The 18,608-nt window shown below is 35.8% G+C and overlaps 1 pseudogene; it reads right to left on the bottom strand.

Annotated features, from left to right (window-relative positions):
* LOC142550601 (uncharacterized) overlaps window positions 1-18,608 on the bottom strand; it is a 64,863-nt pseudogene that overhangs the window by 32,775 nt on the left and 13,480 nt on the right.

The raw sequence follows: 18,608 nt of genomic DNA, 5'->3' as shown, positions 1-18,608 counted from the left end.
GATGTCATTGCAGGTAATTGTTTTCTCTCAGGTTATCCTGCTTATGTTTTGATGGATACGGGTGCATCACATACTTTCATATCTGAGCACTTTGTCACATTGCATTCGTTGCAGTCTATACCATTATCATCTACCTTATCTATTTCTACTCCACTGGGCAAAGTGATGAGGTCAGCTGAAATGATAAGTGGTTGTAAGGCCCGAGAATTTGATTACCGTAATCTGAACTGATTTGGGTGTATTTACCGTAATCTGAGATTAATCTGAAATGATTTGGCAATAATTAATACGAATTATGGGTAAGTGAGAGGTGGTTAAAGACGGAACAGATCAGACCGGGACAGACGAGAAAAGACACGAATTAGGTGCGAGGGATGTGCGCACTCGCGCACATGCGCGACGTGATGTGCGACCTGTGCGCGAGTTGGGCAGAAGATCCCGCGCATATGCGCGAGCTGTAGTATGCTTTGTCCAGAGAACCTCGCGCATATGCGCCGAGGTGAGGCGCGCATATGCGCGAGAGATGCCGAGACACACGCGCCGAGAAATGGTGTCTCGCGCATATGCGTCGAGTGATGTCGCGCATATGCGCGAGACGTGTTTCTTAAAGGAACGAGCCACGTTTCCTTGAACATGCACGAGTTATGTATATATATATACATACAAACGTTAATAAGGATAAATCGAGAATTGAGGGGAAGTTTTACTTCTTGATTTTAGAATTCGATTTACGAGAAATCCGTTCGTCTGATTTTGAATCCAAGGACGGTAACGTGTTCCTAGCGACAACAGCTACCACTGGACGTAAGTTTTGTACGTTTAGATATTGTTTGAAATTATGATGTTGTCAGAATTGAATACGAATCATATATGGTGTTTCTAATACAGTAGGCATCATATATCTGAAGTCAGATTAAAGAACGGACTGTTTATGGAATTGTTATGATTTTTGGATTCAATTTGACTGAGACTTTATATCAGATGTGTATTGTTATTGAGAGTATGAGTTGTACTGATACTGATTACGAAATCTGGTATTATAATTGTAATGTTTGGAATGACGGGGTTATCGTGACTATATTGTTATGCCGTCGAAACATCCGTAAATTGATATGGACCAGATTCGGTATTGGTTGAGATTGTATTGTGGTATCATATGTCGATTGGCACTGATCCAATTATGTTTTGATTTGAGTATTGAACAGAACAGGTTTTGAACTGAGTTATGTTCTGATATTGTATCTATTCGATTGTTATTAGCAGATTGGTTATGGACATAGTTGACTTCGATACTTTGTCTTCGTCGGACCGAGAAGATAAAGGTATAAATTAATGTTGAGTTGGGATTGCAAAACTCGAGTGAGGTTTGGCTCGAGTTTTCCTAAATCACATACTTTACCTTATTGTATTGATTTGATTGATATACTTGTTCTCTTGATTGATAGACAGCAGGTATTAGACGAGTAGTCTTGTGACAGAAGTGCCTGATAGTGGTGGATCGCCACGGGCACATTACACGATGTCACAAGATAGTGTATTGGCGATTGTGCCAAAGTCTGTCACCGGATGTTTGGCTATCGATGTGGATATCATTATAACTTCTTCTATTACTGATGATCAATATTATATCGATGTGGATAGAATCGGAGCTTCTTCTATTACTGGTGATCGGTACCGTATCGATGTGGATAGAATCATAATTTCTTCTATTACTGATGGTCGATATCATATCGATGTATATAGAATCGGAGTTCTTTCTATTACTGGTGATCGATACTATACCGATGTGGATAGAATACGAGCTTCTTCTATTACTGGTGATCGATACCATATCGATGTGGATAGAATTGGTATTTCTTCTATTACTGGTGATCGATATCCTATCGACGTGGATAGAACTGGAGTCTTTCCTATTACTGTTGGTCGATATGGGAATGCTAACTTCTGGAAACCGGGATCCCTAGACTAGGATTGAGTCTAGTCTTAAATTTGGAGTCATGAGTCTAATTGACAGTTTATATTGAGTTATGTTGATTATGTTCATGAGTATGGTACATGATGAGTTATGTTCCTGATGATGGTACATGTTTAGAATAGGATTTATTCTGGATATGGATTTATATTCTGATCTGAATACATGTTAGACATATCTGTTATATGCTTTTATATTGTTTTTATGATTGCATGTATACATGATTTATACTGAGAATGTAATTCTCACCGGAGTTATCCGACTGTTGTCTTGTTTGTATGTGTGCATGGCAACAGGTGAGATAGGATCAGGGTCAAAAAGAGAAAGAGGCTGGACTAGATAGCGTGGAGATCCGGGCTTCGAAGCAACTTAGGATTCAGCACTGATATATAGTTGAACCTAGTTGAATTCTTGTAGATAATACAAGAATTGTATGTTATATTTAATATGTAATTTGAATTAAATTACATTACGTTTCCGCTTTGTATTTAAAAAAAAAAAAATTTAGACCCTGTTTATTATAATTGTTTGAATTATTCCTAAAGACGATTAAGGAATGAATTAGCATCCGGGTCCCCACAACAGGTGATATCAGAGCATTAGGTTCCAGAACAGTAGGTTCTAGAACTGTAGGTTCCTGAGATTGAGATAGAAGAGAGTGAGCGGGGTATATATCTTTTCTTTCCTGCATGTGATTGCTAGCATGTGATTTACTTATAATGTGGAATTACATTGTGTATGCTAGCATGATATTATGTTAGCTGTTTTTAAATACATGTTACCTGAATACTTGAGTTGATTTGATAATGTATTTGATTTGAAAATGAATCAGAACCAATTCTTGATCAGAAGGTAAGCTGATCAGGAAGGGACTGAGATTGATTTATCTCATGTGGTACTAACCCTTGTGGTAATCAGATATACCTCCAAGAAGAATTCGAGAATTGGGTAGTACTTCGACGGATCAGATGGATGAGACAGAAACTTTGATGGAAACACAGATGAAGAAGTTTCAATCGTTTCAACCGCCGATTCTGAAGGGTAATGAGACGCCAGGGGAGTGTGAGAATTGGTTAGATGATATAGAGATATTGTTTGATTCACTTGAGTATCCAAAGGAACAGAGAATTAAATTGGTGCCCAACCAGTTACACGAGGTCGCTAGGAGTTGGTGGATTACAACCAAAAGAGTATTAGAACAGCGGGGTAGGGTGATTACGTGGGAAGTCTTTAAAGCTAGAATTTTATCGAAGATTCTTCTCAGGATCGTACCGAGAGGACAAGAGAGCAGAGTTTGAGAATTTGAAACAGGGCTAACTGAATATTGAAGAATATGTTGCTAAATTCTCTACTCTACTGCGTTTTGTTCCTCAGATAGCTGGGAATGATGAAGCTGTAGCCGAGCAGTTCATCAAAGGATTGAATTCAGAGATAGTTGCATTGATAAATATGCAGCGACCTTACCATTTTGCTGATACTTTGAATAAAGCAAAAAGAGCTGAGGTGATTCTGATTAGACAACAAGAAAGGTTGTGTGCAATGCAACCCCAGACACAACAATTCCCTCTCCGATTGGATAGTGGCAGTATGAGTAGGAAGCAAGATTTGTGGAAAGCTCGAAAGAAACAGTTCAAAAAGTTAGGGAGCGGTTCATTTAGCTCCAGTGGTTCTAGCCCGAGTTATACTGGAGTTTATTGCAGGACTTGCGGAGGGAGACATCCCATGGAGCAGTGCCAGGGAGTGACTGGTAGGTACAATATCTGTAAACAGCAGGGACACTCTGCTAGAGTCTGTACACAGAGAGGTTCCCGAAGATTTCAGGGAGTAAAATCATCTGGTGATAGTGATCGAGGAACAGACCCAGGACACACGTGATGATATAGTGGCAGGTAATAATCTTTTATGATTATGTTGCATATGTATTGATATATACTAATGCATTCCCTACGATTATCTTTGACTGAGTTGTATTGATATACGTTGTATCTGCTGGGTCTGTAGTACTGTAGTATTGATCCTTGTCCCTTTTGGGGAGAGGAATTGATATCAGTGAATTCTGTAATATATTGTGTACTGCAGTAAAAAGAGAATGAGATTGAATTAAATTGTATTGTACTTGTGTTATCTGATTCTGATTACATTATTGATATTAATATGCTGAACAAGTACAGAACTATTGTAGATTTCTTTCAGGAGAGTATAAAATTCAGACCAGATATGGCTGATGAGTAAAGATTTCACGGTAAGGATTCTAGATTTAGAATTCCTTTGATATCTGTATTGTCTAAGACTCGATTGATACAGAAAGGAGCAGATGGTATCCTTATGTATTCATTAGATGTACTGAAATCGAGCCTAGAATTGGCAGATTGCCAATGATGTACGAGTTGGCTGATAATTGCCAGATAAGATTTCGGATTTGCTTTATATCAGAAAGATAGATTTCAGAATTGAATTGATATCAGGTACTGTTGTTGTTTTAGAATTCAATACAGAAGGATATTGAATGTACAAAATGATACAGAATGAATTGAAAGAATTAAAAGATCAGTAGAAGAGTACCGACCAGGAGTTACATCTGATTTAGTGTTTCTCTATGGCATGTTTCAATATGTTTAGAGATATTCTGTTGATTTCATGCTGGTTGTATCTATGATATTTTGATATATTTGCAGCATCCGATTGATTGAATCAAATATCTGAAGATTGTATTGAATACTCTGAAAACTGTAATTATTGTATACATAAATTATTCAGATATGAATTCTGCTTGAAACAGATTGTATTCAGAATATGCGATATCTGAAGTTAGTATACCGATTGATTTTGACACAGTTTAGATCAGAATCAGTGACTGAGAATGATACCGATATCAGAGAGATCAAAAATATCAGAAATATTAGAAATTTCAGAAATGTCAGAATTGTCAGAAATTTATTTTTTGTCTGAGTTGGCAGATTATCTTATACGATTGTTATTTTGTGTCTGCCTGAGTATTGTTATATTGTTACAGCAGTATTTAATACAGATTATTGTGAACCGTTGAGATTATATACACTTCAAACCGAATAAGAGCTGAATTCGAGAATTACAGCAGTTCAGAACGTGATCAGAGTGACAGATATGTGATTTTTACTGTATGAGAATGATTATCTTGTGATGTCTAATGTTTCAGAATTGTACAATAGAATTTGATATCGATAGTCAGAACCGAATACCATGTAGGTAATTTTCTTTAATTTATATTATTAACTGATTTGTTTGTACCAAATAGTTCGAATCTGAAATTGACAGATAGTTTCAGAAACACACAGTAGTGGATTAAGTTTTCATTTTGGTGACGGAGAATGCATAATATTCGGACAGACAGTTTTGATATAGACAGATTAAATCAGTTATGATAGAATTTGTACGGTAATGTTGGCAGGAATTGTACTGAAATGTCTAAATCGCCAATAAATGAAGACAGAAAGATAGAAATCAGAAGATTTATTACAGAATTTGTATATTCTTGACTAGACATGGGGAGTATATTTCGATGAATTTCGTAATGAGATCACTGCAATACTTTCCAGATTGTGATATAATATTATTGTGATTGACAGATTGTTCAATCTATATCTATTAGTTTGTACCAGATAACGTACAAACATGACCAAATGACACATATCGATGTCAGAAAAGTGGTCAGAATAACTAGAATGCCGAAGTAGAGTATATCAGATTGTGATTTTGCTTGATTTTGTGCTTTTGGCAGAATGTATAGCATGATTTTATCTATGGTTTATAGATTGACGGATAGTCGGAGCGAACTATCTAGATACTGGAGGATATCCAGGAACTGTAGTGCTGGATTTTAGCACTAGTGACCTGATGTCTTGTCACTTTATGAATTATTGTATAATGATAGCTATCAAACGAGTATTGAGATAGCTACAGACGAGACATTGTACAGTGAGTACTGCAGATTTCCGCTGAATGGGAATGATATTACGGTGATATCTGAGATTGAATTTGATAACAGCTGATGATATTGATTTGGTATGAGCTGTTGATTGGTATATACGGATGTTGTATAGCCAGTATTTGCAAGTAATTTTATCAGAATGGTTTGATAGAATGAATTTTCTGAAGTAACCTCTAGTATACATCTCTTCCTTATCTGAATTGATTGCCTGTGATTTCGAGGACGAAATCATATCTTAGAGGGGGAGAAATGTAAGGCCCGAGAATTTGATTACCATAATTGAGAGTATGAGTTGTACTAATACTGATTATGAAATCTGGTATTATATTTGTAATGTTTGGACTGACGGGGTTATCGTGACTATATTGTTATGCCGTTGAAACATCCGTAAATTGATATGGACCAGATTCGTTATTGGTTGAGATTGTATTGTGGTATCATATGTCGATTGGCACTGATCCGATTATGTTTTGATTTGAGTATTGATCAGAACAGGTTTTGAACTGAGTTATGTACTGATATTGTATCTATTCGATTGTTATTAGCAGATTGGGTATGGACAGAATTGACTTCGATACTTTGTCTTCGTCGGACCGAGAAGATAAATGTATAAATTAATGTTGAGTTGGGATTGCACAACTCGAGTGAGGTTTGGCTCGAGTTTCCCTAAATCACATACTTTACCTTATTGTATTGATTTGATTGATATACTTGTTCTCTTGATTGATAGACAGCAGGTATTAGACGAGTATTCTTGTGACAGAAGTGCCTGATAGTGGTGGGATCGCCACGGGCACATTGCACGATGCCACAAGATAGTGTATTGGCGATTGTGCCAAAGTCTGTCACCGGATGTTTGGCTATCGATGTGGATAGAATTATAACTTCTTCTATTACTGATGATCGATATTATATCGATGTGGATAGAATCAGAGCTTCTTCTATTACTGGTGATCGGTACCGTATCGATGTGGATAGAATCATAACTTCTTCTATTACTGATGGTCGATATCATATCGATGTGGATAGAATCGGAGTTCTCTCTATTACTGATGATCGATACTATACCGATGTGGATAGAATACGAGCTTCTTCTATTACTGGTGATCGATACCATATCGATGTGGATAGAATTGGTATTTCTTCTATTACTGGTGATCGATACCCTATCGACGTGGATAGAACTGGAGTCTTTCCTATTACTGTTGGTCGATATGGGAATGCTAACTTCTGGAAACCGGGATCCCTAGACTAGGATTGAGTCTAGTCTTAAATTTGGAGTCATGAGTCTAATTGACAGTTTATATTGAGTTATGTTGATTATGTTCCTGAGTATGGTACATGATGAGTTATGTTCCTGATGATGGTACATGTTTATAATAGGATTTATTCTGGATATGGATTTATATTCTGATCTGAATACATGTTAGACATATCTGTTATATGCTTTTATATTGTTTTTATGATTGCATTTATACATGATTTATACTGAGAATGTAATTCTCACCGGAGTTATCCGGCTGTTGTCTTGTTTGTATGTGTGCATGGCAACAGGTGAGATAGGATCAGGGTCAAGAAGAGAAAGAGGCTGGACTAGATAGCGTGGAGATCCGGGCTTCGAAGCAACTTAGGATTCAGCACTGATATATAGTTGAACCTAGTTGAATTCTTGTAGATAATATAAGAATTGTATGTTATATTTAATATGTAATTTGAATTAATTACATTACGTTTCCGCTTTGTATTTAAAAAAAAAATTTAGACCCTGTTTATTATAATTGTTTGAATTATTCCTAAAGACGATTAAGGAATGAATTAGTGTCCGGGTCCCCACAGTGGTTGTGAATTTCGTTATGAGGATAATTTCATTGAGCTTTATTGTATTATATTGGAGATGTCTGATTTTGACTGCATAGTTGGTATTGACATGTTGACAAGATACAGGGCTACTGTAGATTGTTTTCAAAAAATTGTTAAGTTTAGGCATGATATGACAGATCACTGGACATTCTATGGTAAAGGTTCTCGAGCTAAGATTCCTTTGATATCTGTTTTGTCCATGACTTGTTTATTGCAGAAAGGAGCCGAATGTTTCTTGGTTTATGAGATTGATATTTCAAGGTCAGTACCTAAATTGGCAGATATTCCAATTGGTAGTGAATTTTCAGATGTATTTCCAGATGAAATTCCAGGATTTCCTCCAGTCCGAGAGGTTGAGTTCAACATTGAGTTGATGTCAGGTACACAGCCTATTTCTAGAGCTCCTTATAGGATGGCGCCAATTGAACTGAAGGAACTAAAGGAACAACTTGAGGATCTATTGGCTAAAGGATATATAAGACCAAGTGTTTCACCTTGGGGTGCTCCGGTTTATTCGTGAAGAAGAAAGATGGGTCTATGAGGCTTTGTGTCGATTATAGACAGTTGAATAAAGCCACAGTAAAGAATAAGTATCCTTTGCCAAGGATTGATGATCTCTTTGACCAGTTGCAGGGTTCTCAGTATATTCTAAGATTGATTTAAGATCCGGATATCATCAGTTAAGAGTTAGAGAGATAGATGTGCCTAAGACTGCTTTTCGTACCAGGTATGGGCATTTTGAATTTTCGGTTATGCCTTTGAGTTGACCAATGCACCTGCGGTATTTATGGATTTGATGAACCGTATGTTTCAACGGTATATAGATCAATTTGTTGTGATCTTCATTGATGATATTCTTATTTATTCAAAATCTGAAATTGAGCATGTCGAACACTTGAGAGTTGTACTGCAGATTTTGAGAACTGAAAAGTTGTATGCTAAATTATCCAAATGCGAGTTTTTGTTGGATAGAGTGGTATTCCTTGGACATGTGATTTCGAGTGCTGGTATATCAGTTGATCCGAGTAAAGTTGAGGCAGTCATCAATTGGTCTAGACCGACATCAGTTCCTGAGGTACGTAGTTTTATGGGTTTGGCAGGCTATTATCGCATATTTATTGAATGATTCTCACAGATTGCAAGGCCAATTACGCAGCTGACACAAAAGAATGCACCATTTATTTGGTCACCGGAATGTGACGCTAGTTTTGTTGAACTTAAGCATAGATTGACTAGTGCTCTAGTTCTGACTATTCCATCAGGTGTAGGAGGATTTACTGTGCACACTGATGCTTCACATCAAGGATTGGGTTGTGTATTAATGCAGCACGGCTGTGTGGTTGCCTATGCTTCAAGACAGTTGAAGCCACATGAGTCTAGATACCCCGTTCATGACTTGGAACTAGCAGCAGTGGTTTTTGCCCTAAAGATTTGGCGTCACTACTTGTATGGGGAGACATTTGAGATATTCACTGATCATAAGAGTTTGAAATACCTCTTTTCACAAGTAGAGTTGAACATGAGATAGAGGCGTTGGTTAGATTTGTTGAAAGACTATGATTGCGAAATAAAATATTATCCAGGAAAGTCTAATGCAGCAGCCGATGCTTTGAGCAGAAAAGTATGTAATATGACCTTGATCACTAGCAGTGTATCTGATTTAGTAGAAGAATGTTGTCTTTCTGGTTTGGATTTTGTGGTAGATACTCAACCTGTAAGAGTATTTATGATAATTAGAGAGGCCCAAAAGTTAGATCAAAGCATTCAGAAATCAGTTGAACTTGTCAAATCATGACATCAATCAGAATTTCAGGTCAATAATGAGGGTATTTTGTTTGTGAATGATCGTATTGTAGTTCCTAATATTTCAGAGTTGAGGATACAGATTTTGCGTGATGCTCATTGCAGTAAGTTAAGTGTACACCCTGGAAGTAAAAAGATGTACAATGATTTGAAGAAACAATTTATGTGGAAAAGAATGAAATCTGACATAGCAGAATTTGTATCTCGTTGTTTGAATTGTCAACAAGTGAAAGCAGAAAGAAAACGACCAGGAGGTCTTTTGCATAGCCTTAAAGTTCCAGAATGGAAGTTGGATCATATCACCATGGACTTTGTCACGAAATTGCCGAGGTCGTCGAGGGGTTGCGATTCAATTTGGGTTATCGTTGATAGATTAACCAAGTCTTCATGTTTTATTCCTTATCAGATGACATATAGGCATGGTCAGATGGCCAGATTGTACATCAGAGAAGTTTTGAGATTGCATGGTGTTCCTAAGTCAATTGTATCAGATCGTGATCCCAGCTTTTCTTCTCATTTTTGGCAGAGTTTACAAGAGGCCCTTGGTACTCGTTTGCATTTGAGTACAGCATATCATCCTCAGACAGACGGACAGTCAGAACGTACTATTCTGACATTAGAGGATATGCTGAGAGCTGTAGTGATGGATTTTGGTATTGGTTGGCAGGATTCGTTACCACTTGTCGAGTTTTCTTATAACAATAGTTATCAAGTGAGAATTGGAATGTCACCATTTGAAGCACTATATGGCAGGAAGTGTCGATCTCCTCTATATTGGGACGATTTATCTGAATCACCAATTGTAGGACCTGATATGATAAGAGATATGACAGAGAATGTGAAATTGATTCAGAGTCATATGAGAGCTGCTTAGGATAGACAGGCTAAGTATGCGAACATCAGGAGACGGCCGTTGATTTTTGAGAAAGGTGACAGAGTTTTTCTGAAAATATCTCTTTTTCGTGGTTCAGTTAGATTTGGAAAGAAGGGTAAATTATCACCGAGATTCATAGGTCCGTATGAGATTTTGGAACGTGTTGGTGATTTGGCTTATAGATTAGCTCTTCCTCCTGCGTTATCAGGTGTTCATGATGTTTTTCATGTGTCCATGTTGAGGAAATATCATCTAGATCCTTCTCATGTACTTCCACCCGATGAAGTTGAGTTAGATCAGAATTTGAGCTACATTGAGAGATCGATTAAAATTCTAGATAGAAAAGATAAGCAACTCAGAAATAAATTGATACCGTTGATTAAAGTACAGTGGAACAGACATGGTGTTGAAGAGGCAACTTGGGAATTAGAAGATAAAATGAGACGTAAATATCCAGAGTTATTCAAATGAAGTACGATTCTATTCTCGGTTTTATTTTCAGTATTGATCATTATATCTTAGACTTGAAAGAGATGATTGATTTCGAGGACGAAATCTATTTTTAGAGGTGAGGAATTGTAATGCCCGAATTTTGAAAAAAAATAAAATTGTGGCAATAATTGTGATGGTTTATGGCTTTATGTTATGGTATGAATGGTAATGAATGTTATAGAATTGAATAGATAATGGATGGGTAAATTCAAAGGTTGAATTTGAGCTAAATAGGTAATGGAAGTGCAGAAACGGTATGAAAAATGTGGCAGTAGTTGTGGATTTTAGTATAATGTTTTGTATATTTATCCAATTGATGTAAGACTACTTTCATTAGAAAGATAAGACATAAGGCTATAACTTTCTTATTTTGAGTTTTGGTCAAATCATTAGGGAAGACGAGCCAAAAAGCGCCCCGAAGTGTGTCGTGCGTATCGTCGTTCCTATATTGACACATGTTGGGAGATTGAGCATAACTTTTTACTCAGACTTCCAAATGACATGAGGCTAATTGGAGATGCAAGCCAAGACATAGGGCTACAACTTTTTAGTTTATCACTTTCGAAAATTCTGAAGTTAAAAATGCGTTTTGGACAGAATACGGCGCGCCCCTGCGCCAGATCCCGCGCGATGGCGCGCCCATTGCTGAAATTTTGGTTTTTTGGAAGTATGGTGCGCGCCCCTGCGCCAAAACACGCGCCATGGCGCCCAGCACTTGTACAAAAAACGTGTTTTGAGGTTTGGATGGTATATACTAGATTGGGGAATGATTTTGTATCATTTCTTCTCATCCTCATTTCTCTCCATCGGTTTAGAGCTAGGGTTCCAAATTTCTTCTTCAATCCAATTTCTTCCAAGACATTAATCTTTGATTGAAGCCTTAATCTTTGCTTGGAGATTAGAAGTTCTTCTCCTCAAGAGTTTAGAAGCAAGGTAAGAAAGCTTATTTCCTTGGGTTAGTGATTGAAGGGAAAACAATGGGTTGTTTGGTTTGAGTGTTGAGGTAAAGTTGTTAATATAATGATTGATGGTATTGTATGTATTGATATTTTGGAAAAGAAATGGAATTGCAGAGGAGCAACTCTTTAGCACGCACGTCACGTGTTTGACAAAATGATTCAATGAACGTTTTTATGTCATATTACGGTTAAGAAATGATATGGATTACTTCTTTACACAATTGTTGGGATTTGAGTTTTCTTGAATATCCAAATTGCGGATCTTGATTCGAAGCATTATTGAATTAATTATGAATTTTGTACAGAAATTGCTCTAGTTTTGATAAATGATCCGAGTTTTTGAGTTATAGTAGAATTCAGAGGTTCAAGACTTCTCACCTACACATTTTGATCTTCATTTGGTAATATTTGAAAGGTATGTTACGGTCGGTAACATATGAGGTAAAAGTATCATTTTTATTTTAAATTGAAAATTCTATGGCTTGATGAAATACTTGTGATTTTTGATGATTGATATTTTGAGATGAGCTTATTATGATATTGACTTGATGAGATTGAAATGCATCATTGCATTGCATATTGAGCCACTTTTCGATTCAGATTTGATATGGCGGAGGTCGCCTTGATATATTGATTTGTTGGACGTATGGGGCTATAGTTGAGTTGGAATAGTGTATGCGGAGGTCGCTGCTATGGCCTGAACACTTTCTATAGGCGCACCATAGTCCTGGGATTGTAGAACACAGCACCCCACCTCGAGCGGATGAGTCGGTGGATGTTGCTGGGGTATTCTCTTTCCTTGGGTACCCTATGACCAGATAATTCACTTGATCTTGAAATTTATTGATAGCCCACAGCTTCTGATCATGCATTGCATTATATTGCATCTTTATGGATTTATATGAACTATTTTGAAAATTAAATTCTCATATGTTATTGATTGTATCATACTGGGTTTATACTCATCGGCACGTCGGCTACCTCTTGTTTTCATGTGCTTGACGGTAGGTGAGGCGAGGCTTGGGATGCCAGAGTCCAGTTCCAAGCGAGGAGATACGAGTTAGAGTGGGATTCTCGGGTCTTACGAGCTATTTAATGATGTTTGGATTACTTTTGTTCACTAGTTATTTTGACATGTTGAAAATTATATTTCAATTATTTGAGACATTTAAATTATTCTGACGATGTTTATGTCAGTTTGTGAACAAGAAATTATATATTTTATTAAATCGTTTGGTTTGATACATTTAAAATTATTAGTATTAGATATCGGACCCGGGGCCCCACAATTATTAGAAAATCACAATATGCTAGATTTTAATATTCATTATATTCAAATTACAGATAACAAGAAAAATTATTTTTTCGTATATACCAATTTTTATTTATATATTTTTGATCAAATAATATAAATATAATAGATGTGTATATAATAGATGTGTTTTATTAAAAGTATAATATATACTCACACATCTTTTGTGAGTAAGTGGTGAGAAATGACAAAACAATTAATAAACTTTTATTGATTATTAAAAATGATTAATTACAAAAATATAACTCCCCTAAAAAAATTATTAAAAAAAGTAAATAAATAACGGACTGCAAAGCACTTTATTCATTGTAATTTTTTTAGATTTGGCTGATGTACTATCAATGTGTTCTAAAAATATCAATCAATCTTTTCTAAAAAAAAAACAAAAAAAAAACAAAAAGATTTGTTTGCGTTGGATAAGTTTCAAAGGTAGCTGGAGGTATCCGATTTATGTTATTGTAAAACTTTGCAGTCACATTAAAAAAAAAGAAAAAAAAAGAAGAGAGAAAAGGGGATTTTATTCTTTGTAGATTTTCATATTTTGTTTTCAATATTAGTTTATTTAATTGTCTGCTTTAATACTTAGCCTATTTCAATGAGAGCTAATATTCATTCCAACTCCATGAGTGTAAATCAACTATTCATTAAATATTTTGACCTGAAAGAATATGGAGCTGAGGCTTTTACAAAAATATTCTTGATATTACACATCTTATGGTGGGTGGTGTGAATTATCTTTTTTACTATATTATTATAAAAAATTTTAAATTTAAAATATATATATATATATATATATATATATATTCCTACTTTATATATTATGTGACAATAAGAATAATAATAAAAACACGTCTAATTATATAATTATATATATATAAATATATAAATCGGTATATGATTTTGTTTTAAAAATAAATATGTTTGTATATTTGAATATATAAAAGGAATAAACAATCTATTTTGTGCTTTTCTGATAAATGTTATTACTAAGAGACTACTAATAAGATAGTGTTGGGGTGTGATGAAACTTAAAATTAATAATTTATTATACGTTATAACCATGTTGGTAAAATAATGATAACTCAAGCTACAAAATTCAAATTGAGGTGATTCAAACATGTTTGGAATCCTTGAAGAATTATCTACAACTTTGCAGAAGACATGAATGCCTAAAAAATTCATTAAGATCAAATTGTGAAAATATCAAAAGGATGACATATTAACTTTTACTATGACCATCATAGAGCAAAAAAATCGTAACTATTTCAATATTTAACCAAATGAGGTAAATCAAAAGACAAAATTCATCTACAGACAATTTCCCACATGTTTGATGTTTAAGCAAAGTCCAATTCGGAGATTAATGTCGTGGAACATAGCATTAAAGAAGGGCCAAGGAATTGAAGTTGGAGAGGACAAAAACTACTATTACAACTCCATGGAAATACTGAAATTCTTTACCTTTCCTCTCATTTAGCTATAAATAGAGGCCTTGTGATAGCTTGAGGGGAATCATATCACATTGTAAAATATAGTTTGTGTGTATAAAAGTTCTAAGTTTAATATATTTTCATTCCCAACTATGAGTGAGGATTTTAGTGTGAATCAAAAGTAAGCTCACGGCAAGCTAAATCTACTATGTCAAGGTGAAGATGATGAATTCTTGGTGATAAGATTGTTTATATTTTTTATATTCTTTCTATTATCTTTTTTAACTTTTTTTATTGTAGGCGTAAAAATGAATTATTTGTTGTTATCAATTTACATCAAATTATTGATACCATTGAAGTGGTTATCTTATTTGTTGTTTAATTTTGATACAATAAATATTTCATCAATTATTATTATTGTTATTATATATATATAATTATATCATATATTTCATTTAGACAATAGTGTGGCTCTGCCGGTTGTTCTAAATGAAATATTATAAATTAATACCAAATCTAACAATCTAACATTTACTTTATTACAACTAACATTTATTTTATTGCAACTAACTTTTACTTTCCCGCAACTAACTTTTATTTTTCGCGACTAACTTTTACTTTACCGCAACTAACTTATTAAATCATATATTTCATTTAGGCAATAGCGTGGCACTGCCGGTTGTTCTAAATGAAATATAATGATTTAATTTAACATTTATTTTATACAATTTTATATTTATACAGTTATATATATAATCATAGGTACCATATATAAAATATCGATTAATTCGTTATTTTTATAGTGGGAAATATATTATATTATGTATTTGTTTAAATATTTAATTTTCTTTTTCATGGAACCATTAATTATGGTGGTTTCCTTTGTTCTAATTTTAGTTAAACAATATTACATAAACCAATAATAAATCCTTGAGACTTGACAAAATTTATAATTTGTAAACTTCATTCTTGCATTTGGTAATTTATAAATTAATAAATTTAAACTTAAAATAATCTCTCTGTGGATCGATCTCGTACTTATGAAATATATTACTTACAGACAACCTACACTTGGGTGAATTATAATTTAAGTAGTAGCAGAAAGTAACAAGTAATACATAATAAAACTACATGCATTTTTGGGCACTATACGTGCCATCATCGTAAAACGTTTCATAAATATACTTGCATCATACATACTTAAACATGCATAAACTTCATCATTTTGCGCAGAGATATGTTTCAAAGCAAGTGACTCATACATAAATGTGCCTGATCAGACTAAACCACAGTACTGGACTGGCAAGGATGTCCACTACCACATACATGAGATCCTCGGTCATGCTTTACTGGGTGGATTGGTCCATGGTCATGCTTTATCGCTTTTCAATCCTGATCTAAACCTGATCATGCTTTACTGGGGTGGAGAGGTCACCGACCATGCTCACCGGCTTCCAAACCCGTTCATAATTGGTCACAAGACATTTATCATACCTCCAAACATAAAATATTTTCTTTTGCACGTCGAACATACTTACATGGCGTTGAGGGATTTATTGGATCTCACTTGGGGACACTGCTGCACATACTAACACAATTACATGCACTTAATTTTTGTAACTTAGACGTAATAGTCGTGCTCACCACACGAAGTAACAATTCAATTATGACGTTTTAACTCACTCGGGACTTGACCTCTTTTAATACTCATACTAACCCATGACATCGAACCCCGAAACAAATCTCTATATGAAGTGTGAATGTTTCCCCAAACATGAAAGACATGGACCAAAATAGTGGTTTAAAAAGTCGTGGACAAGTGCCTAGGCGCTGGACAGTACGGCACTGGGCGCTAGGCTCTAGCGCCGCGGTGCTGACAAGGCTACAGCTCTAACGCTGCGGTGCCACCGTGGAATATAAATTTAATCAAAATTACCTTTATTGTGTTGGGTGTGCGCAGGATTAGCACCGCAACGTTCTGCAGGAGCGCCGCAGCGCCCGTCCTGGGCAGCACTAGCGCCGCGGCGCTAGTGCTGTGCAGGTCAAGAGCTGCGGCCCTCCTGCAGAGCGCTCCTACGCACACCAAACACAATAAACATAATTTTGATGAAATTTCTATGCCACACCCAACCGACTCATACCGATGCAACAGGTGCTAGTGCTGCCCAGGACAGGCGCTGCGGCGCTCCTGCAGAGCGCTCCGGCGCTAATCCTGCGCACACCCAACACAATAAACGTAATTTTCATGAAAGTTCTATGCCACGCCCAACCGACTCGAACCGATGCAACAAGACTCATCCTGGGACGCTGTTGGAACTTTTCAAGTTCGCAATCTTAATTTTTATGTTAACAAAACTTGTTATTTTGTGTTACCAATGTTTTACCTTAGTGTGCAGAAGCTAGGATCAGTTACGAGGTGTCTGAATCGCAAATTGAAGACCCGACAGATCGCACAAACTGATATGTCATATGAGCAGTTCAGCTGATTGTCCAGCTGATAGGTGGTTCAGCAGGAGAACCTCAGAAGTCTGGCCAGCCGAATGAGTGTTCAACTGATGAAGATACTAGCTGAGCAGTTCAACTGAAAAAAGCGAAATCAGTTCAACTGACGAGTCAAATGATTTCGCTAGCCCAACTGAAGATCAGTTCAGCTCACTAGTTTGGAGCTTCATTTAGAATCCTTCAGTTGTAGATTAAGACAAACTCATTCAATGGATTCCAGCTATACACAAAGGTACAAAACAATTGTCCAGTCAAAGGACGATAACGAAGCTGCATCAGATCTAAAGACAAACGTTTCATAAGGGCAGTCGAAAAGTCAAGACAGAGAGTCCAAGGAACGAATTCAAGATGCAATAGATACAATAATTGAGTCTCATTGTGCGATCAGAGAAGATCAGTGGAGACAAAAACAAGTGAGAACAAAATACAACCAGAGAGAGTGTTGAAAAAAAGGCACGCTTATTTGTCTATCTGTTTTCAAGAAGCATTCAGCCTAGAGGGAACTATTCTCAGTCATATCAGCTTAGTTTAGAAGCTTATTTATCTCAGTATGTGAGAACATCCTTGTTCAGTTCTCACACACGAACACACTCACCACCACTCAAATACAGTCTTGCATAAAGACGTTAAACTTGTGTATGTATTCTTTCTCACATAGACGTTAAAGAGGTGTTGGCTTGAAGGTGCTGCCTTCAGTCTAGACTACGAGTTCAGTTAGGCAGTAGGTATGTCCTAAGCTGGGTGGATTTGTACAAGTAGTTGTATAAATCAAACTCTTCTAGTGGATCCTACCCGATGTGGTAGAAGGGATGACGTAGGAGCAGTTGAAGTCTCCGAACATCCATAAACATATCTTATGTATTTAACTGATTAATTGTTGTTTTCAAACTGACTTGATCAGTTAGAGCATCTGTCAGTTCAGTTCTTGCCATAACTGAACTGATATATGCGACAATTGATCCCCTGCTTTTCAGTTATTCAGTTTACATAAGTTAAAATATTTTCTAATTTAACAATCTTCTTTACGAAGAATTACTTCGAGTTTCTTCCGCTTGGTTTTTAACCAAACTCTATTTAATTCACGGTTTTAACATTCTTAGAACACGAGCTATTGCATCTTATTGGAGAATATCTTGTTTGAAATGCCTTCAAAGGCACCAGCAAACGATCCTTCAATTGGTATCAGAACTAGCTGTTCTAAGAAGAACATTTGAAGAAAACTGTGTTTTAAAATATGTTTCTTTAAAATAGTGTTAAAATCTATTTAAAATTATTTCATACTATTTTCAAAACTATTTGAAAATGTTTATCTATCACTCATTGCGAAGGGCTGAGAGGATTGGCTCTGCGACTAACATGGTCGCCACTTCTCTCGACTCCTAGCTTTGGGTCTTTAATCAGCCTGCAGGGTCCTGAGCTTCATCTGTCAAGATGCAC

This window comes from Primulina tabacum, chromosome 7 (assembly GCF_025594145.1).
Source record: "Primulina tabacum isolate GXHZ01 chromosome 7, ASM2559414v2, whole genome shotgun sequence".
Lineage (NCBI taxonomy): Eukaryota > Viridiplantae > Streptophyta > Magnoliopsida > Lamiales > Gesneriaceae > Primulina > Primulina tabacum.
Note: the sequence above shows the minus strand (reverse complement) of the source record. Positions and strands in the feature narration are given on the sequence as shown.